This window comes from Colossoma macropomum, unplaced genomic scaffold (genome assembly GCF_904425465.1).
Source record: "Colossoma macropomum unplaced genomic scaffold, Colossoma_macropomum, whole genome shotgun sequence".
NCBI lineage: Eukaryota > Metazoa > Chordata > Actinopteri > Characiformes > Serrasalmidae > Colossoma > Colossoma macropomum.
Window position 1 is genome coordinate 28,615,214 of NW_023494805.1, and position 22,610 is coordinate 28,637,823.

General features: G+C 39.9%; 1 protein-coding gene across 1 annotated transcript in view; it reads left to right on the top strand.

Annotated features, from left to right (window-relative positions):
- Nucleotides 1-2,742: 2,742 nt before the first annotated feature.
- The window catches only part of htr2cl1 (5-hydroxytryptamine (serotonin) receptor 2C, G protein-coupled-like 1), a 145,421-nt gene continuing 125,553 nt past the window's right edge, over nt 2,743-22,610 (top strand). Inside the window, exon 1 of the mRNA XM_036597569.1 lies at nt 2,743-2,893. The gene's annotated coding sequence lies outside the window, so the exon portion shown is untranslated. The remainder of the gene's footprint in view (nt 2,894-22,610) is intronic.

Consider the following 22,610-nt stretch of genomic DNA (forward strand, 5'->3'; position numbering starts at 1 on the left):
TTTCTTCTTGAATGCATGTCATTTAGAAATGATAGAGAGCACAATATCTGTATGTTCTTAACCCTTTGGAAGTATACGCTATCAGTTCATATGTTAACATAGTAATGTGATGTATGTGGACGTCTTGTATAGAGGGTGTTTCTAGTGAGGGTGTCTTGTGGTGGTTAGTTCTTGTAGTGGGCATGCCTTGAGTGTCTTGTAGTAGGCATGTCTTGTGGTTGCTTCTCATAGTGAGTGTTTCTTGTAGTGCATCATGATTAGAGTAACAAAGCATGTTAAATGCGTTCAGACATGTATTAAAAGAAAAAAGCTTCTGTAAAATGAACTGTAGGTGAAAAAATAAAAGCAAAAAAAACAAACAAAACAAACAAAATCACAAAGAATGCTGGGAAGTGCCCTCCCTCTCACAGCAATATTCAGAGACAGGCTGCTCAAGACTGCACAAAGTACGGTCACTTTTTCAGTATGGCTTGCAGAGAACAACTAATTACTGTAAAATCCAACATTTAACTTTTAACATTTTAACTTTGACAGGAAGGTTGATTTGTTTCTCCCAGAATGCATAATTTTTGCCGCAGTATGCTGTATTTAAAGAATACAATTGATTACTAGCGTTTCTGCTGTAAATTTACATGAGTTCTCTACTGCGGACCTATTTTGGTGCACTTTACGATTGCAAGAGTGCACTGGATGCACCTTACTGTGTTTTGGGACATCATTACAAAATGGGCAGACTCTCAAAGTAGTGCACCATATAGTGAATAAAGCATGGTTTCAGGCAAAGCCCATGTCTTGTGTTGAGTGTGTCTTCTAGGGGGCATGTTTTCTTCTCTTCTCACAAATAGATATTGTTGGCTTACTGAGACACAGCAGTTACATAACAATTAAATCACTAGTTGTTCCCACTAATGTTACCCAGCTAATACTGTCCTGTACAGTTCATAACCATCAAGTGCTCATGTGTAATTGTGCAAGCTATTAAAAACAGCAGCCAGAGGTGATGCAATGACAAATGCCTTTTATTGCAGTCTTCGGGAGAAACTGGAGATAACAACGTTCAAAATCTGATCCTTTAAGCACTGTAGGTCGGTCGAGAAATGATAGAAAAAAGCCCAACTCCACAGGTCAGTAGAGACGTGCCCTTTCCAATTAACCAATGGATCGCATTGTTAGCCCTCAGGAAATGTGCAGACCATGAAATCACCGGGCTCCCTACCTGTTGTCTTCTCTGAGGTTCCCATGTTATCACTGTCATAATGACGTGATCAGCAACTAGTCCACAACAAGCTTAAAGCATCATTACCAAGGAGTAAAGTGAACTAGTTGTCTAGTCTGTGCAACCCCTCATTATGCTAATTCATTAATACTGTCAATGTACCAAAACCAGTAAAGTAAGCCACCTTTACTACCTTTACTGTAGGTGGTGCTTCAGTTCTGTCCTTCAGACAGAAGGTTTTGCTAGAATGTAAGGCTTGTTATTTGATGCTGTACTACACCTGAAGCCGCTGAGAGTCTGTTTACACCTTGTGTTTTGTGTCTGGTTTGACTGGATAAACTTTGGCCAGATTCCATTTACACCTTTCACTAAAATGTGTCCCCAGAGAGTCCAGATGATATCTGATCTGTACTATTCACACATGAGCAGCACATCAACACCTGCTTTGTTTCCATTTTACTTTTGGGTACTTTTTTCACATTACGACATGACTGGACAACACTTCTCAGCCTGGCGTGCACGAAGGCTTTTGGTTTAGGGAGCCCTCACATATCCTCCATCTTTCGTTTTGTTGTTTATCCTCTCACATGTTAGTCAGTGTTCGGTAGACACATTTCCGCTCACGTCATTATATACGGAGAACGAAAATGCGTTCCATTTATGCTTGTGTTAAATGTGATCAAGATCTGTCACTGCCCAGCTCCACATGTAGTTTGGGTGATTTGATCGTAATCCGAACTCACTGCGTCCTAGGGGTGTTTGCACCTGGCTTTTCTTGCGGTTAAGTGAAACGCGCGTTGATGCAAGGGGTAAACAGCCCCTGAGAGCTGCAGGAGAACAGCGCTGATGACTGCAGTGGCAGAAGTCGCACTGGTAAAACTGAAAAACTAAATCCATGTATTCACGGCTGAAAGTTCACAATCCAGTCCATCATTTAAGGATCCCCACCTCTGCTTTCCACACGTGCCTCCGCCCACTACCTTGAATGATTTTTTTCTAGGTATTTCTTTGCATGATTTTCAGCAGATATAATACTGGCTGAAAATTTGGCCAAAAAAATAAGACACCTCAGCAGACAACATTCAAGCCACGTAAGAGCTGTGGCAGCCTTCGAGTCTGGGACGTGCATTTAATGACTTAAAGCGCTGCCTACGTAGAGAGCTCAGCAGCTACCGCACTCTCACCAGGAGAGTGCTACACTCTTCACTCCTCACTCTTCACTCTTCAGTCCGGGCGGCCTGGCGAGGCGCCTCTTCTCCACGTAAGAGAACTAGCACGCGGGCCATAACGGGCTAATGGGCTGCGTGATTTATTGCGCGAGCTCCAACGTGGTGTGTGTATCAATGCGGTACTGAGAGACTGTTGACAGACTCCGCTTACCCGACCCTCCCCCCTCCTCCTCCCCTTCCAGCACCACCAACAACTCACCGCCCTTGGCCGCGCGCCACAAAAGCGATCAGCACGCCGCCGCTGGCTCACGGGGAGAGTGACGTCGCGCGCTCTCGGCTGCGCTGCGCTCGTTGAGAGTCTCGCGGACAGGACGCTTTCAGAGCCGCCGCTGTGGAGGAATCCGAGAGGGAGGAAAAAAAGGACTGACGGACAGAAAGACGGAGGACGCGAAGGTGAAGACGATGTGAGGAGGGCTTCTGGGGTGCGCGAGAGCAGCGGTCCTAATGGGTGAGTTCATTTAGTTCGTTTTATATCCAGCACTCAGTTCAGCATCAGCGCGCGAGACTGTCCGGACAGAAGAGTTTGAGAGATGTGTGTTCTTCTCTTTTTCACCTCTTTTATCGCAGATTTCTACAATATGATTCTGTTTTCTGGTCTTTCATATCGTACGTTAGTGTATTTCATGCGCTCCTCGCGCTCAATGTGGAGAAAGTCACGTAAAGAAGAAGGGCACGTGGAGGCGGTGTGATCAGCAGGCTCGTTAACAGATCACTGCTCTAATCAGGGGGCTGGCAGCGGGCAAAGGGACCACTTCTTTTTTCTTAGTTCCATTAGTCATGTTTATAACACAGTGATCAGCTGGGCTCTGTGGTTCGAGGCGCTGTTTGGAGATGTGTTGGATTGTCTGCTCCTTCACTTCTGCGTCCTGTCCTTAACATCAGACTGGGTGATTGTGATTGCAGCCGCTTCAGTATCTCTATTTTCGCGTCTCTGTTTTCCCCGGTGCGAAATCGGACACTTCTTTTTTTCCTCCCGCGCGCCACCGTCATTAATTACGCCGCGCCAATTACGCGCGCGTCTGATTAGCGGACTCACAGTGCTTCGTTAAACAGGGCATCTGCAGTGAGGTAGGCTCCGTGGGGTTGAAAGAAAGCGGTGTTGCTCATGGTCACCCCTAGGTGTGTGTGTGTGTTTGTGTGTGTGTAGCCTAAAGCTGACCGGAGGCACCAGCACGATGTCCTCGGACAGAGCGCAGACTGCTGCTGCCACTTGTTACTGCAAACGGCGCTCGAGGCTGGAGAAACGGATGAGCTTTCCTCGGGTCAGTTAATGAAATGAAAGGGTTTAAAGTTGCAGGTTTGCTGCGTGCCAGTGTGTGCGCGCGCACGTGTGTGTGAGTGTGGTGACATTTTGAAGGTTGTCGTTGGAACGAGTCCATAAAGGTGCATCATTTATGGTGAGGAGAGATAGAAAGGGACAATGAGAGAGGGGGGGAGGTGGGGGTTGGGGACGAGAAAGAAGAGACATAGCGATATCTATCAATCTATCTATCTTTTTATATATATATATATATATATATATATATATATACACACACACACACACACTAGACAGAGGACAGAAAAAGGGATAATCAGGGGGGAGAATGAGAGAGAGGGGGATGAGGGAAAGGGAGAGAGTGAGGGAAGGAGGGAGAGAGCTTATGAGAGAAAGGGAGAATGAGAGAGGGGGAAAGAAAAAAGTGATAGAGAAAGAGACATAAAGAGAAAAAAGGGACAATGTAAGAGAGAGAGGAGACAAAAAAACGAGAGTGTGAGAGAGAGAGAGGAAAATGAATGGAAATGGAGGTGATGTGGTGATTGTATGAATATAAATGGTGGATGGTGGTTATAAGGCAGCGCTGAGTGGTATATAGGTGGGCTGATGGTGTTATTCTCCTTGGGAATGGATCCTGGATTAACCCGTTTTTTCTATGTTCTGGTGAATGGGTTAAAGGGGAATTAGCGGAGCCGAGTCACAGCGTTCATCTCCGTGTCCTGCTATTAAATTATATTCCCCAGCAAAAACCTCACCGACCCCATTTAAACATGCTTTTAAATCTCATTTGGAAAGATGAAACCAAAGGAAAACCTTATCCTGTTTTATCGTGGGCCTGAATCACTTGTGTGTCCCTGTGTGTGTGTCTGGTCCTGCTATATTTTGGTTATTGAATTCTTTGCTGGTTCCATCCGGCAATTAAGGTTATAAGGTCAGCCTGAAATCCCATGTTAATCCAGGCTTTCATCACTCAGGTGTAATTTCCACAATCCAATATTTGACAACAGACGCACACGCATGCATACAGAAAGCCCAGCCTGCTGCAGCTCTGACGTAGAGCTCACAGTACTTCATTGCGTCTCTTCTGGCTTGACTTCATAATCTCATTCCTTCATGTGTAAGCAGGAATTCTCATATCACATTTCTTCAGCGTATTAAACCAAAACTGATGATGGTTAAAGCGAAAGCTGAAACAGCAGGGCCACTCCCAGAACTACACGTTCAAACATGTTGTGAATATTAGACCCTGTGAATGCAAAGTGGAAGTTCCACACGCTGCCATTATCAAACTCTCATTTATCGTAGCGCTTTATTCCTGGAGCTTCATCAAGCAAAACGTTTGACTCTCATAACGTGCCTCTTCTCATTTGGCTCCATAAACGGAGCAGGGGAAGTGTACTGTATATTCGAAGTCCTGACTCTCGGTTGGGTCTCTTTCATGAATATTAATGGGCCGCTTGTTGGAGGCATTAAAGCTTGTCAGTACAGCTCAGGAGGAAGCACACTCAGTGTCTGTCAGGGCTGATTTTACCCACTGGGAACGACTTGCTGCTGAGAATGAATGGGGGCCTTCAAAATACCTTTCTTAAGCTTGTCACTGCCTGTTTGGTTTTGGAGCTTCCTATGTGTGTGTGGGATCATGTGTGCATATGCTTGTTGACAATAAAAGGAGATGCTGAAGATAGACACTTCTCCATCTCACACTGGTACTCTTTTAAAAATAAAGGCGTCAAAAAAAGCGTTCTTTGGATCGATATCACAGAAGAACCACCTTTAGACCCTTAAAGAACCTTTCAATGAATTGTTCTTTGCAAAGCTATTCTTGTTGGAGTGATATGTAACCAAATGAGGTTCTTTCGAGCGATACCATCGAAGAACCACTTTTTTGTTCCCTTGTAAGTTCCCTTAAGTGGCCCTGCTGTTTCACACTCACCTTAAACATTGTCGGTTTTGAAACCCAACAAATAAAGGTACCAAAAAGGTTCTTTGCACAGTGTCATAGAAGAACCATCTTTGGTTGCCTATTGTACCATTCGATGGATAGGTCTTTAAAAGATCTAAAAAAAAAGTGCATTTTTTGAGTAAAATGCGGAGTGATTGCACAGCTTAAGCTTGTTCCTAGGCAGTTGCTAGGGTGTTGCTGAATTGTAAGCGGTTGCTAGGGTGTTGCTGAACGGATGCTATGGTATTTTAATTGGTTGCAAAGTTGTTGATAAGTGGTTGCTATGGCATCCCAGGTGGTTGCTAGGATTTTGCTGGTTGGTTGCTCGGCAGTCGCTACGGTATCCCAGGTGGTTGCTAGGGTGTTGCTTGGTGGTTGCTATGGTTCCCTGTATGGTTAATAGGGTGTTACTAATGGACTTGGATCAACATGACACAAGTTGGGTGCACACATTTTTGCACCCCATTAATTCCTATGGAAATAAATTGTCTTTTAATGGTGACTGTACAAAACTGTACATCTGATAAAAATGCTGTACACAAACACCCATTAAAGCACACCACTCAGGAATGTCCTGATCAGACTGAGCATTCCAGAGTAGGAGTGGTGTCGATATCTCGAAAACTGTGGGGTGAGTTAGCAGACAAAGAAAGAAATGAACCAAGAAGAAGAAGAATAGTATACCATCAGATAACAGGAGTGTTGTGCATTGCTTTGCCATGTGTATTCACTAATAATTCAGAGTTTTTCAACTTAAGCTCTATGTGCTGCATCTGTGGTGTCACAAAATGTTCTTTGGGTGACGCCGTAGAAGAACCACTTATGGTTTGAAAAAGAAGTTTGTGAAGAGCCTTCTAAAGCAGGGGTTCCCAGCCTTTTGCAACTTGCAGACCACATAAATGACCACAAAAGCTTCTGTGAAGTTTTTTCTGATTAATCTGATAAGATAGCTGTTATGTTTGACAGCTACCAAGTGCAGGGTATCAGGCTGAAGAGAGGAAAGCTGCAAGTGTGCTCAAGACAGGTTTAGATACATATTCACTATATTTAGTCTACAGGTGATGGTGTAAATTGTTGAGTTTCAAGGCTTCATTTGAAACAGCATAGAGTGGTAGTTTTCATGCATGTTAAGCCCAGCGGATGCTGCTCACTATTTTCTTTGTTTTGGTTCATGATTGTTTTTCTTGGTTTACTCAGTCAGAGATAGGGTGGCTGTTTCACTTGTAGATAGTCCAGCCTCAGGATATTTCATTTAGAAAACACTCGTTTAATTATTTATCCATGATGGATGAGTGGATGACTAGCTAGCATTTTGCCAGAACAATCAGTGACGTTGTTGACTTGTTACTTTTGCAAGTAATCAAATATTTGTTACATTTGAAATTAGGTTTGTTTAATTGTCTATATTGTAACCATTTTTTTGTGGTAAAAAATGTAAAATTATAAAAAAAGATTGCCAACAGCCACCAAGTTCTACATGAATTTAAGGGTTCTTTAAACATTCTTCATACTTACACATGTCGTTTTTAAATTGGTTCTCCAAAGATCTATCAATTGAAAGATTCTTTAGGAAGAATTAAGTAAGAAGTACAGATCTTGGTTCATCTGTGACACCAAAACTCTTTTGGCACCTTTATTTTTTTATTTTTAAGAGTGTAATTGTGCACTACAGATGTGACAGACAGATATGAAGTGGAAAATTCTAGAGTCATTTAAAGAACCATATGCTGAATGATTCTTCTGTAGCATCTCTCCAAAGAATCCTTTTAGGCAGTTCTGTTTTTAAGAGTACATTGTTAACCAATGGAACTTCGAATGTACCATCAATTCTGGTTCATTGAAGAACCTTTCAATAGATGATTCTTTGAATGAGCCATTTTTGTAAATGAAATGTGCAAGTGTGAAGAACTTTTAAAAAGTTTAATTAACCTTTTACTTAATGTAAAGGTTCTATAATAATGAAAGCCATTTTCTATAAACCAAGAACTATTTAGGAACCTATTTTTTTTTTTTACCAGTGTTGCATCTTTACTTTCTTTTCTTTCATCCTGCAGAATCATAAACATGCTTTTGCCATTCAGTTTATGCTCTCAGACATAAATGGGTTTAGCCAGAGGCTCTGTGATATTAGATATTAACTGCCTAATTTATTTCTTTAAGGAAGCAATTCTGCGCTATGCAGACTGTAAGCATGGGGCAATCGATACAGAGCGACGGAATTACGTGCAGGATGAGTCTGCAGTCAGGATGGGATTAGATAGTCAATAAGCTAACACTGACCTGGGCCTCTCCAGACTGCATTCTGTCATTAGTCTAAGAAATAGCATCTACAAAGACAGCTCATCAACTTCTGCAAGGTAGCAGCTCATCATCTGTTTTTGAGTAAGGTATACGGTCTTAATTATCTGTACTTCTTACTCAAACACACACTCACACACAAACACCAGCACTGGTGCACAAACTGACTCTGTTGATGTGGGCAAACATTTGCTCAGTGTGCACTGGGGAGCTTTCTCTTTCGCCCATCAGCTCTGTCCTTCCTTTAAAGCCATAGTTCATCAAAAAAAAATCACAGTTTTTTTCTTACCACAAAAGTAATGGATCAACCAAGACATCTTTGATGTCTTATTTAGTTACAGCACTGGAGCTAATATGTTGATGTTGCCAACAAGTAATGGCATAGCTGCAGCGGGGCCTGGGAGGGCCTAGCCTTACGACTTTTGCATAACTTCCATCATGCAAAAAGGCATGAAATGATGTTTGTGTTTTGAACAACAACATGTAAACACAGCATTATGTTGCTCTACTGTTTCTTCTCATTTTGAGAACTAAGCTGAGCTGTGTTAGTTTCTGTAGACCAGTAGTTCTCAAACTGATCCTCAGGTCCCCCCAAATGATCCACATCTTTGCTCCAGCCCTAAGGATAGGGATCGTCTAGGGGGTTTTGAGGACTGGTGTGAGAACCGTTGGTGCTTACCAAGCTAGCAAATAGTTGTAATTGACTGTGGTGAAAGAAACCAAGTTCAGTCTGTGGAAAAGTGACGAGAACATTGCAATCTTCAACCATTTGTCTTAGACATCTGCACCTAGTGTTGTAAATGGTAGGACTAATTAATTAGCCTTTACCTGCCATTATATGTTGTCAGTTGTTATTGAAGCCTAACTAGATTGTTAAATGAGTACAGCAATCATTTGTTGAGTTTAATATTCAAAAACATTTTTCTCTCTGAAAAATGAATGCGTAATTTTCTTATGATTTAGCTATAATGCTGTATAATGAGGTAGGCTAGTTGGTTGTTGTCATCCTCTCTTGATGTCTCTAGGCCTTAATGAAATTCTGGCTCTGCCTCAAATCATGTTCAGTTATTAAGTAATCTCACACTAATATGATTATTGAGACTTTATTATGCCATTCTGCTGTCTATAAAAATAGATAAGGTGCAGACAAAATCCAGAATTCAAGGTGATGATACTATTCATAGCCATGCAATGTACTTTTTCCATTGAAAACAGTCAAACACAGTCAGAAACGACATAAAGACACGATTTGAGATTTTTAAACAACTCATAATGACTTGAGGAATTATTTAAGCAGCTTACAGGACAATTATGCTAATTATTTGGGCATAAGCTTCCATCACTTATTAGCTACATTAGCTTCATAGCTGCAGCACAGAACAAAAGGAGCAAGCTTACGACACCAAACACGTCTGAGCTGATCAACTATATTTAGAGGGGGAATTGAGTATATTTCATTTTTTTTTGCCGAACTGTCTCTTTAACAAAAGTGTTGAGTAAAATAAAGGGCAGCTAGTGCCCCTCAGTTGTCAATGCTTGGGGAAGTCCCTCTGCTCCTCTCGCTCGGCTGCTCTCTCACCTGCGGGTGCACGAGTGCAGATGTGGCCCCATATGCCAGAGCTTTTCTGGGGAGCCGCCAGGGCCTGATGCTGGCTGCTTTGCTGCGGCCTGTGACAGCTCCGCTAACATGGTCCAGGGCAAGTGCCGGAGCGGATGCAGACTCGCTGCCACCGGGAGAAAATTGCAAACCTGTTAGACACACACACACACACAAACACTCTTGCACATAAAAAGCGACAGATAGAGAGAGGGAGCGTGCGTGACTGTGACCATGTTAGAACTAGCCTGTGGAAGATTACCAAAGTCAGCCCCTGCAAGTGTGTCTGGGCCTTTGTCTGTAAATGTGCGTGTAGGATTTGTGCCACCCTCTTGCTTCCGCATCCCTGAACATGGTGTGATTATTCCTGCACGCCGAATGTGTTCACAGCTATGATGAACGGATTTAGTCCATTAGAAAATTAGATAACAGCGTGCAGTAACTAGCGTGCCGGGTTTAAACACTGCTTAATCTGATGGCATACTGCACTGCTGGCCTCCATCCCTTTGACCTAAGCTTACTCTCTGTCTCTCTTACGCTCTCTTTTTCTGTCTCTCTCTCTCTCTCTCTCTCTCTCTCTCTCTGTCTCCCTGTCCCTCTCTCTCTCTCTCTCTCTCACTCTCTGTCTCCCTCTTCCTCTCTCTTTCTATGTCTACCTCTCATTTATTTTCTGTCTTGCACACAAAGACAGATGCTACTGTTTTCCTGCTTTTCTGTCCCAAACCGCTCCCCATTAAAGAAACGCAAACATTTGCTGAAGGCTTTAATTCTGCTTCAGCAAAGAATTGTTAGAGACCACCTGGGCCATCAGAAAATGGAAATGGTACCACAGTATATTCATTGTATAACGATTTTAGTATGTATAATAATACAGAATGGGGCAGCAGTCCACACTGCCCTTCCTTGTGGTTTGTGTATGAATCTTTTGCCTTGTGAAAGTATTCAGCCCACTTGAAAGTTAACAGTAGTCTCTGGATTACAAATTATATTTGTGCATGTTTTTGGACATTTGGACATTTGCTTTCAGATATGTTAAAGAAACAGACATATGCCGACATAAGTATTCAAACCCCTGTTTACACAAGAAGAAGAAGAAAAACAAAAACAAAACTCCTGTATTTATGTTATATCTAATGATTAAACCACAATTTGTCCTGTTTGTCTGATTTTTCATTTAAAAAGCAGTGCATTTAATTATAGCTATAATCATGGACATTATGGAAGCTTCAAACAATGTTTTATTACTATTAATAATTTAGTAAATATATTTATCGTATAAGATTCACATGAACCTGAACATGAAAATAATGTGATTTCTATAATTTGAACAGTTTCCCATTTTCATCACTGATATCCAGTGAGAGCAACAGTGTCTGCACAGTGTCTGACACATCCTCTACAGAGAACACATTTCTCTACAATTGCTGTTTATTTGCTGAGTTTAACATATTGGGGAAAACAAACAAAACATAAAATGTGGCCTGTGCAGAAGTTATGGCACAATGGTCCTTGTGAATTTTGTAACAGTGTAGGCTCTTGAGGGTAACTGGAGTGTTCCATTTTGCTGGCTCTTTTGTTAGTGTGTTGCTTGTTGATTTATCCATAGATCTCCATAGAGCTGAAGGTATTTCTCTAAATGCCATTTAAAAGCTGTATTTGAATGAGAGGGCTACAGTCATGGATTCCATCACAGCAAAAGGCTTCACCCTGCACTATGGACAGTTTTTTAAGGATTAAACAAAGAAAAATGCAGCAACAGCGTTAAAAAAGTATAGTGTTAATAATTTACTGTGCTGTTAATATGTTACCTTTGGCAGCCCAATTTTATATCTAATTTATAATGATTTTAGAAAAATATATGGTCCGTTCTTTAAAATATATGTCCCTAAAAGGCTCTTGGCTTGCTTGACCAGTTTAAGGAAAAATATTTAGTTGACATATAGCTCACAAAAGAATGGTTGTATAAAGAACCATTCATTGAGTGGTTGTTTAGGGAGCCATGGCGTCACTGTAAAGAACCCTTTTGGCACCTTTATTTTTAAGAGTATGTGTAATGGAACATCAGTTCCAACTGTGGCGCCCTCTAGTCAGTGCATGTTCCTCTTTCTGTTTGCCATATTGTTCCATTTCTAACCTTGAACATTCCAGCTTCGCTCTTTGAAATGTTCCGTAAAAACGTTTCCATAGAACATCCTGGAAATCCACTGGATGGCACTGTAGGTCGCTGACCTATCATACCGCACACACATGCTTTCTGTCCATCCATCGCAGGAGTACAGATGTAGAGATGTTCTGATGGAAAGGCTTGGAAAACACTTGACCCTGAGTTGTATAGTATAAATATAGTGTGTGGAGGCTACATTCTTGTGACCGAACATGGAATACACTGTAAATCACTGTCTCGTCACCTCTAAGACATTTGCGTCATCTGTTATTTTGTGCTCCAGCAATGCTTAATCACAGTAGCCGTTCTCTCTGTTTACTGTTAAGCTTATAACTTAATGGATTTATAGGTTGGTTGTAAGTGTATTGGACAAATGGAGGGCATGTTTCATCAATACAGATGGGGGTTTGGTGGGATTTCGTCAGTTCACTTTGTGTGACAAGGGTTTAAAGCATAGAAAAGGTTGGAATATTGATTGATGAGCAGGAAAGGAAGGTGGGTGGGTGGGTGCACGTTTCTTAGTCGCCCAATTAACATCTACATCTTACGCAGCTCACTGGAACCTTCATACTGAAAGGTGTCTTTTTTTATTCTCCCAGTGCTGACCCACTCGCCAAGGCTGTCACCCTCCTCTAGTCTTATTATGATAGATGTGTGTTTGATCCAGAGTAGTGCTAAAGACCTTCTGTGTTCGTTCTCTCTCTCTCTCTCTCTCTCTCTCTCTCTCTCAGAAATTACCTTTGTTCTGATAGGCTGCCCTGTATTGTTCTTTGCTCATAAAAGCAGTCCAGACTGAAACACTCCTTATAACCTCAGCATGAATGGGCAGGGCTAAACTGCTGTAGGCTGAATAAATGATGACATATAAATGCAGTGATTTTCATGATATGACAAAAACAATGGGTTTGAAACAGGCTGTTTTCTCAGCTTAGTGTCAATATACATGATTCGTGTATTGGGAGATGAACAGCACATTTTGAACCATTCAACTTTTTTAAAAAAGGGAAAAACTAATTTTCAGTGATGTGGGCACTTCAGAGTCTTAAATCAATACCACATTTGTGTTTTAATTAAAAGAGGAAATTATGTTTTATGTTTTATTATTACATATTAATTATTTCATGTATTCCATATTTCATTCATTATTTATATTCCATTCAATATTTATGTATATTTCATTCATTATAGATTAATATTTTTGTCATTTCTTGACATTAAAACAAATGTAAAAAAAAAGTTGTGGAAGCAAACTTGAAGCTGTCTATACAGAATGTTAATTAAATGTACATGCGGTTCCTTATGTAACTATGTAACTGAAAAGTTTTGTTGCAAATATAAATCACTTTCAAGAATTCTCTTTTTTTCATGATACATGTTGTTGTGAGTGAGCTTTACACATACAAGAAATATCAGTGTTATGTTATATTTAATAACACCTTTATTAGATTGAATCCAGAATTATTACAAATGGATATGTTGCATTTTGAAATCAAACTCTTCGTTTTAACATGTAATTACATTATTATAGTATAACAGTATAACAAAGAGGCAGTGATAATCATTATAAATGAAGACGTTGTAAGTAGTACTAGACAGTTCACTGGTTGAAAAATGAATGGTAAGCTTGTAACACTCAACATGGCATCTGTTTAAAGTCCTGTCCTTCAATAAAAAGAGCCAATTGGCTTGTAAGTAAAGGCACAAGCAGGGAAATCTCTCCATGTTGTGGAGATGTGCGTACACAGAGTAGCGAACATGCTTTTAAAAGCACATTTTCGTGAGGTATTTGTGCCAAATGCTGAAAACTATTCATATGATTTTTGTCAGATTTCTCAGTGATTACAAATACATTTTTGAAACTGTAATGTTCTTTTAGTGTCAGATTTATTGGTTTCTTCCCATTCAAAGAGATAAGAGTGTGGTTTTGTGTGACTGGAAATAATTGCCCAGGGACATATCCAAGCTGGCCGATGAGTGGGAAGAGTTTCCTACAAGGATGTTGGTAATAATTCAACTTCTAAGAGTTAAAACTATCACAGTAACATAGTATGTTCTCAGTTTTTCAGTAACACACCATGCAGTTGGTCTTACTAAAAGGCTACACCTGTGAGATATTTGATTCAGTAATAAAAACACAAACCGTGTTCATTTATGAAGTCCTAAATGCGTAATAACCATAAAGCACTGGAGTATGGAGGTGAGCCAGGAAGTGTCATCGTATTTATGGGATCTGACTGAAGCTATTAGCTCTTGGAGAGTGGACAGAAGACTTCAGAGCATGCTACTGTTTCTGGATCAGCTGTGTTTACTGTAGAGTGGAGTAGCAGTCAAATGACTAGAGATTGTTCTGGTCTTGGACCAGCTGTACTGCGTATGGAGGTCATTGAAGAACATATTAGAAATTCCTCAGATAAGCTCAAGAGAAGAGGGTCAATTATGCCCTGTTTAAACCAGGATGTCAGGCCAAGCATGTGACCTGAGACGTACTTCCTATGATAGATAAAACATAATTAGCTGTTTTAAGTCACGGAGAGTGTAATTGTGACATTCAGAGTTTTATACATTACTGTAAAGAGAAGAGTGATTTCTGTAGTGATTTGCATTCTGGTGATGATACTAATGTTATCTTTGTTCACCAAGTAGCGATGAGATATGCTAATTTAAACGTTGCTGTCATCAAACCCTGTTTTTAAGAGAAGGGCCCCTAAGGTTTGCATTGCATTGTTAGATAATATTCAATTAAATTAGATCATTGATTGAGACATGAGGCAAAATTAACACTGTTTTTTAAACTGTAATAAAAAAAAGTGGGAAGTGGAGGTGCTGAGGGGGCTGCAGCACACTAGGTTTGTTTACCTCCAGGCTTATTACATGCTAAGGCTTATTATTCAGTAACTACAGGGACTTCAGTGCAAACTGGCTGAGCTATTCTTAGGTTATAGAACTGTGAAAGAAAACTTTGGGCCTGCTGGTGGGGCCTGGCCTTTTAACGAGTAAATTGTAAAGGATAAAAATTAAAAAAATAAATGAAAAAATAAACATAAATATAATCTCTATTCAGTAAAGACCTATGTGTGCTTGTTTTAGTGGGGGAGTTAGTGTTTTTATTTTATATTCTGTTTATATATGTAGAAAATCTTCGGTAATCGCTGAACGCAGTATTAGTTCATTCGCTGACTATTGGCAGCTTTTAGGGCATGCTCACAAGCAGATTTAGGTGTCTAGTGTAAAAGCATATGGGGCTATATCTAGGGTTAGGCTTATCCTAAAAGCCTAATTCTGTATTTTAAACGAAAAAAAAGTTCAGGTATTGCAATAATGACCTATGTTTTGAATACATTACTTTTTTTTGCAACCATTATATCTCATATTCTGGGAATGTTTAAGTGTTGAATTTAAGTATGTAGATTGACCATAAGCCTCACGCAATTGGTTGTACCAGCAATCTGATTGATCGCTGCTCAGCCTATTTGTATAAAGGGCAGCATGTGCATCAGTGGTTTGATGTGTCTGTTGTGTGTGTATATTTGTCTTCTCTCGCCACATTATAGAACATTATGACACATTCTGTTTGAAGTACATTATCCAATCAATAAAAAAAAAAACAACTGGCATATCATTTTGCGTGGTCATTATGTATGTCACATATATGCTACTTAAAATTTCAGCAACTTAAAATACCTTCCCACGTCCCTACACAACTGCACATTGCCACATGCATTCTCACACAGGCAAATCTGACACCAGTTATGCTAATTTTACTGCACCTTTCTGCATTCCCTATTCATTCGGCTGCTTTCGCTTCAACTTGTAATAAAAGCGGAGAAGGGATGAGGAAGAAAAAGTGTGTGTGTGAGAGAGAGAAAGAGGGACAGAAAGGGAGAGAGGTGGAATCAGCCATTCCTCAGATGAATGTTCATCATTTTTCTAGCAAATTACGGCTCATTTATTTTGCAAAAATTTGAGGTGGGAATTCAAAAGTACATATGCAAGTACATTCCATTTGGAAATCAGTAATTGTAAGCAAAGACCGTGAATCTCACTCAGGTCAATTAAATGAATCTGGCACACATCTGAAAGGACAGTTACAAATTTAAAGCAAACAAAGCCTACTTCTGCACTAAAGCTAAGGCCTCTCACTGCAGAGGCTTATTTGAGGGACGGACTCTCGGAATGGTCGTATAGGTGGGACTTCTTTCGAGTGGAATGTGATTGGAACTGATGGGAGCCATCATACCCAATCTGATCCACTCCATTCCATTCCAAAGTTATATTTTCCTGTCACTAGACGTCCTTGAGGAGCTCGGTGTCTGGTACCGGGACTAACAGCGGGGTGGACTAAGTGCGCTCACAGCCCCTGGCACTTTGCAGGAGAAACCCTGTGAGCCTGGCTGGTGACATATTCTGCAGACGGCTAGTGTAATTCTTCCACTGCACGGTGGGGATCTCTCACTGTTACAGGTGCTGCAGCACAAACATAGACATCCTTTATTTACCGCAAAGACTCTAATTTCCATTACGATCTCATTCCTTTCCGTCTCTCTCTCGCTCTCGTTCTTGCTCTCTCTATCTCTCTTTCAGTATAAGTAGGCATTATAGTGTCAGGTCGTTGTTTGATGCTGGTGGTCGGACTGCTGTTTTCTCCAGGGTGGTATCAGCAGGAGACAAACGGAGTGATCCGTTATGCCTCCCCCCCGCGTGCCCTCTATCACTTCACCCACGGCATCGCCTGGAATTAAGCGGCCCGCATTATGTGCTTTGGCATTGCCGAGCATGACATTGAGCCTGAAACATTGTGGAATGCTGGAATTAACATTGTGAAGGGCAACATTGTCCTCACGTCTCTTCCTCCAGGCTTCTGAATAGGACACGAGGGTGTGACTCAAGCTAAATTCATGTGAGAGAGAGAGGGAGAGAATTAGAGAGAGAGAGAGAATGAAGGATTGGAAGGTCTACAAGGCTTTTGGTAGAAATATTGAATGTAAAAGGTCATTCTTTTCATTTCTTTCTGTCAGTACTGTAAATCAGCACACCCATTACTATCCTTCCCCTTCAGATGCTCATTCATAATGGCTCCTGAACTGCAGGTAGAGCCATTTCAGGGTTGTTTACCATGTACCTTTAACCCGAGGCCTTTGTGGGATTTTTCTGTTCTGCTCTAGATGTAATTTGAATAATATTTCAGTTGTTTGCTGGGGCTGGGTCAGTGCTATAGCCCTCCGTCTTCCCATCATCTCCTTTTTCTCCGCATCTTTTCTTATTTGCTCTTTCTCCATGTAAAGTCTGCTGGTGGTTTGAGGCCGGATCTAAACATATTTGATCTTTAGGAGTTCACTTGCATTGATGCCATTGAAGAATCACTTTTGTTTCCTGAAAGAACCTTTCAGTAGACAGTTCTTCAACCCCATTGAACTCATTGTTTATGGTTCAGTGATTAATCTTATTAGACTTATATTCAGTAACAACTAGGATTAATTATTCAAAAACTACACTTGAACAAGCCAGTAACCCCTTTTCACAGTAGCAATAATATGCAATTTCTACCTGTTTCGAAGGTCCCTTGGTTTTTGCAATTTTTATCTTCAATAATATTGATGAAATTGATTTTGATGGAAATGTGTATGATTTACAAAACTGTAAGTGAACTGAATTCTATCTTTATGGGTGAACAAGTCAATATTTTTAAAATGTTCTTGTTGTGTTTAAACACTATTTTTCATTGTGCTAGTTATACAGGTTTTTCATATAAAAAATCTGCAGAGCTGTCCTTTTTATTTGAGCATGATTATCTTTATGGAGAGATATGAATTCACTGCTTGCTAGAAGCTCATCACAATGCAGAGAGCCAGTAGTGTCCTTGTTAATCTAACTACATGGAAAAATATTCTGATGTTTTTTATGTATATTTATTAAAGATAATTGAAGCAGTTTCCATTGCACCCACAGAATGGCAACTATGGTCCAGCAGAAAAGGCTAAAAAGGCTACAGAACTAATGTTTTACAAAAAAAAAAAAAAACAGCAAAAAAATGAGGGAACTCAAAATTTTAAGGCAACATGATTCATTATGATTTTTTAGTTTTCTCATTAGCTGCTTTAGTAGTCATCTTTACTAATGTTAATTTGTTTAGTCAACTTACTCCAACATTAAGCTGGCAATAAAATCCAAATTTTTTCAAACAAACAAAAAAAAAAAGCCTAAATTACAGCATTTTTCAGCCACTCTTATCAAGAATGGCTTCCAGTCTAATCATGTTAGAGGGTAAGCTAACTCTTTTTAGGGATGCTTATTGGTACAGCATAATGTGTTTGCCTGGGCAGGAAATCAAACCCCAGTCTGCAGGGTGGAGGGCAGAGGTGTTACCAGCTGTGCTATACAAACTGCACACAAAATACCAGATGGTGATGTTTTTATTGTCACACGTACCTCATCTCAGCAAGTATTTCATGAATAAATTCTTGTTGTTAGCTAACAGTTGCAGTGGGTAACACCCACTGCAACTGCCCTCAACTCAGCAGATTGAGGTTCGGTTTTCTGCTGGGGGCAGAACCAAGAGTCCTTGGATAAGATTCCTAATGCTAAGTTAGTGACCTCAGAAACATGGTTAGACTGTAAGTCATTCTGGATGATGCTGTGTTACAACAGATGTAAATGTAATGGTGGCTATTTCCACTTTTAAAATTTTTGAGAAAAACTCAAAATCTCAGTGCATCACGTTTCTTAAAGCATAAATGTGTGAGTGCGAAGAACCTTTTTAAAGTTTATAAAACCTTTGCATAATGCAAAGGCAGTTTTTTTTTTCTTTCATAGAACTGTACATTCAGTCCAATAACCATTTAGGAACCTTAATGTTTAAGAGAGAATACAACTACAGCTGTCAGATAATTATGCTTTGGGATTCACATTACTGTTACCTACGCTACCTACTGGAGCACTCCTGTCCTCCATATGTTGGTATTTTCCCCGCTCTGACATCTGATCCAACAAAAAAAAGTGTACACTGAAAAAAAGATGCATTGAATTCTGTGGCAAACCTTAGGCTAGGCCCTCAGTTTGGGCTGTAAATGTCAAAATATGGTCAAAACATGAGGAAAAAAAACACACCTCTATGTTAATGCTAACTGCTGATAGCATTACTATGGAATCTTAGTAGTTTGTTAGCGCTAACGGTAGTTTACATACACATTTTTGGCAGTTCTACATTAAACACCGACATTTGAAGCTTCTTAAAGACAGTACATGTTTTATTTCAAACCTGTGACTGAGATATCATATTTTACCTTGTATCAGTTTTACAGTGACTCTTTCAGTAGTGAGCTCTGGTTTAGAGTTGCTTTAGCTGTTTTCCATTTCTAACAACCCACTGATTAGACTGCTGCTCGTGTTCACAGACAATGACTCTAGAAGGCCTAGAGTGATGGTGTTTCCCTCAAAAATGTTCTCACCTATTGGAAATGAAAATGTTATTGGTTGATGTAACTTTGTAGTTATGCTTGTGGTTAATGGGTCTTCTCTTCAATTCTTAAAGTCTGAACCAATAGAAGAGCTCACGAAGTTGTATGTACCTAGATAGCACAGAGCAAAACAATTCCTGATTGGCCAGTTTTCCACTGGGCATTTTAAGAATTTATTCCTTTTGTTTCCATCATGCATTTTTTATTTCCCAGAAATTGTAAGGCCTAGAAGACCCTGAGGTTACATCAGTTCTGTTATTATGAAAATAAGTAAACTGAAAGGCACAACTGTGTTGAAGTGCCTACATTTTATTCATGTAGAAATAAGGCACACATTTGAATCAGGTACATCCCTGAGCTGTAGTACGTGTGTTGCAGCAAGAAGAACACTGAAATGTGCAGGACAGGGTACTCCAGATCTAAGGCTGGAACCACTATAATTGGCTATATATAAAAGTATGAAATAGTGAACCAGTGGTGTGCAATATGACATAACACCCAACCCCCAAAGGATTAGTGGCTTATTGAAGAGCTCCGTGATATAGTACAGGTTACGGGCAGCAATATTAGAACCTGCGGGTTTCTGACGTTTAATCTCATTTCTATGCTGCACCATGTGGGTGTTTGAACCTCATGACACGGTAATGGCTGTGCTTCACCCTACCAGCATGTTGCTGCCATCTCACACCTGTGCCTTCCAAATTCATCATGTTATTGTTGCCATTGTAATGACGGCGTGACTGCTCAGGCTGGGAGAAATGGAGGAATGCAGGCTAAATCTTAATGATCCATTCACTCAGCAGAACGCTTTTTATTTTTAAACATTTACATCCCGATCTCTCTCAAATATTTGAAAAAGCTTGTGCTGGCGGTGTTTGTGTCCCATGATCGTAATGTCATTCTGGCTCGTACATGTCTGAAATAAAACCTTGCCTTATCTCCCTGATTTCCATCTACTCTGTACATTCGGCCTCCCTTGTAATATTTAGAGGCATAATTCTGTGAACTGTGTGTGTGTGTGTGTGTGTGTGTGTGTGTGTATTCTTCCCTTTGGAGTGAAGAAGTGTGAAAATGGGAGCATCTGGCCACACACACTCAGTTTGATGTCACAATATTGTCTACCCTCATTCACATTCTCTATTCTCTTTCTCTCACTTTACTTTGTCTCTACCCTGCTCTCCCTTTTTCTCTCTGATTTATATTCAAATAGCTGAATGAATTGTAATTAGCAACTGTTGCCAAAGCAATATTAATAGTGCTTAATATGCTCAAAATCAATAGTGATAATGCTGAAGAAGAAAGACAAAAAATTTTGAATTAAGCTTGTATTGTAATAATAGCAGAACTCTTTTTGGCGCAATATAGAACCCTTTTCAAAAAGGTTTGACTGTAAATAGAATCATTTACCAAACATTCTCCATCAATCTGACAAACCATTTCACAATGCAAAGAACCCTTTAATCATACAAAGGGTTCTTTAAGTGTTCATGGTTCTAGATAAAACCATTTTCCTTTACTAAAGAACCCTTAAAAAATCATTTTTAAGAGTGTAGACCACAAATTATCAGATGAACAGAACTTTCCTCTTCGAGAGAGAAGATAAAATCAAGCTCCACTCTTCAGATTTGAAAAAAGCCAGAGGTGTTTCTGTCCATCCTTCCACTCAACACCATGAGTCTGTAAGGATGTGGAGCTGTCAGGAAGCTGTTACTGAGAAAAGGAAACAAAGAAGCTGCTGGTGTTCTCAGATCAATGGACTGTCCACCCCAGAGTCCAGATGTGAACATCGCTGAATGTGTGAGATTACTTGAATCATGAGGCAAAATGCAACCAACTTCTACAATTGAACTTTGGAGGTGTGGAAAAATATCCCTGCAGATTTCTCTGAAAAACTGAAAGTCTCCTGAAAAGAATGGAAGCTGGCAAATGGTGGACACACTAAATACTGAAAATGAAAGAAAAAAAACTCAAGTAAATTCAAATTCAAGTAAATGAATTAAGAGTGATTTGATTACAGTTGAATTAACTGGACTGATCATGTCCAGCAACATCTGACAGCTTACTGTATTTCATTGAAACAATACAGCTGATCCAGATGATATATAATTATATATAATATAATTCAAATAGCCCAAAATCACTTTCATTTTTTACGTTACTATATATATATATATATATATATATATTAGATATAGTTATGTATGTATGTGTGTATGTGTGTATATATATATATATATATATATATATATGAGAGAGAGGGATATTTATCTATTTTTGCTCTCTCTCTTGCTCTCTCTCTCACACTCTCTGCAGGAGTGATCAGGTGGGGGTTGAGGTGTATATTGCAATGAGAGGTGGTGCTCTCTCTCCGCAGAGCTCACTGCATCACTGCATCAGTGTAGCTGCTGTCAAATGGTCTTCAGTGAAGTCTGGTGCATTAAGAGCATGACTTGTAAAGGGCTGTGTTAACCTTATTCCACACTGACCCCCTTTAACTCAGCATGCGGAATTAGAGCTTTCTGTGTGCTACAGTCACTTAGGCCTGTTTTAAAAGAATCACAGTTGTAGTTTTGGAGTCCCATTTCAGATGCAGTGTATAAGGCGACAAAAATCTGCAGAAAGTGAAGTCAGAAGAGAAACTTTTTTTAAGCTTAAATATATTAATTCAAAGTTCATAATTAACATAGTGTGTGGAAAATGTTTAATGCAAGTGAAAACGATTTTGTTTTTATCTAGAATTACATTAAGAATACAGGCATCTTTACATATCTATTTTGATTGTGTTTAAAATATTATAATGTCAAACCGTTGCCAAGCTTATGCTGATATTTGCTTCCACATTAACACAATATATATTCATTGAAAATAAACTTAAATTTATGAAAAAAATGTAATATTTACATTTGCTTTCCAACACATCACACCAACTTATTCAGCCACAAAAATAATATATTATCACGTTAATTGACATGTTAAATACTAAGTGAGCCAAGCCTTTAAAGAGAGTTTGCGAGATCAGACTGTGCCTTCAACGTGTAGTAGTAGCATGAGGGAAGATTCATTGAGGGAGTGGAGAGAATCCTGAAACCTTGGGGTGGAGTTCTGGAGCCTGAAGCTAGAAGGCTGGACCCACAAAAGAACTCCAGGATGAATTCAGAAATTGTTCAGGTCTAAGACTGAGTGAGGTGTATGAATAGTGTGCTTGAGGGACCTTCACATGATAAGAAAGACAGTGGTTCAGTTATCCCTGTCCTGCAAGAGCAGATTCTGAAGTGGAGCAGAACTGCAGCAGCTTGGGGAGAGAACTTGGTTGGAGTGTATGCTAGTGGATATGGAGGAGCTGGAGTCAGAGTAAGGGGTTGTTCAGATGGTCTAGCACCTGGGTTTCTGAGTCAGGGATAGGGCATTAGGCTTTGAGGATTTTAGCCAAGGCAGAAAAGAAGTCTACTTAA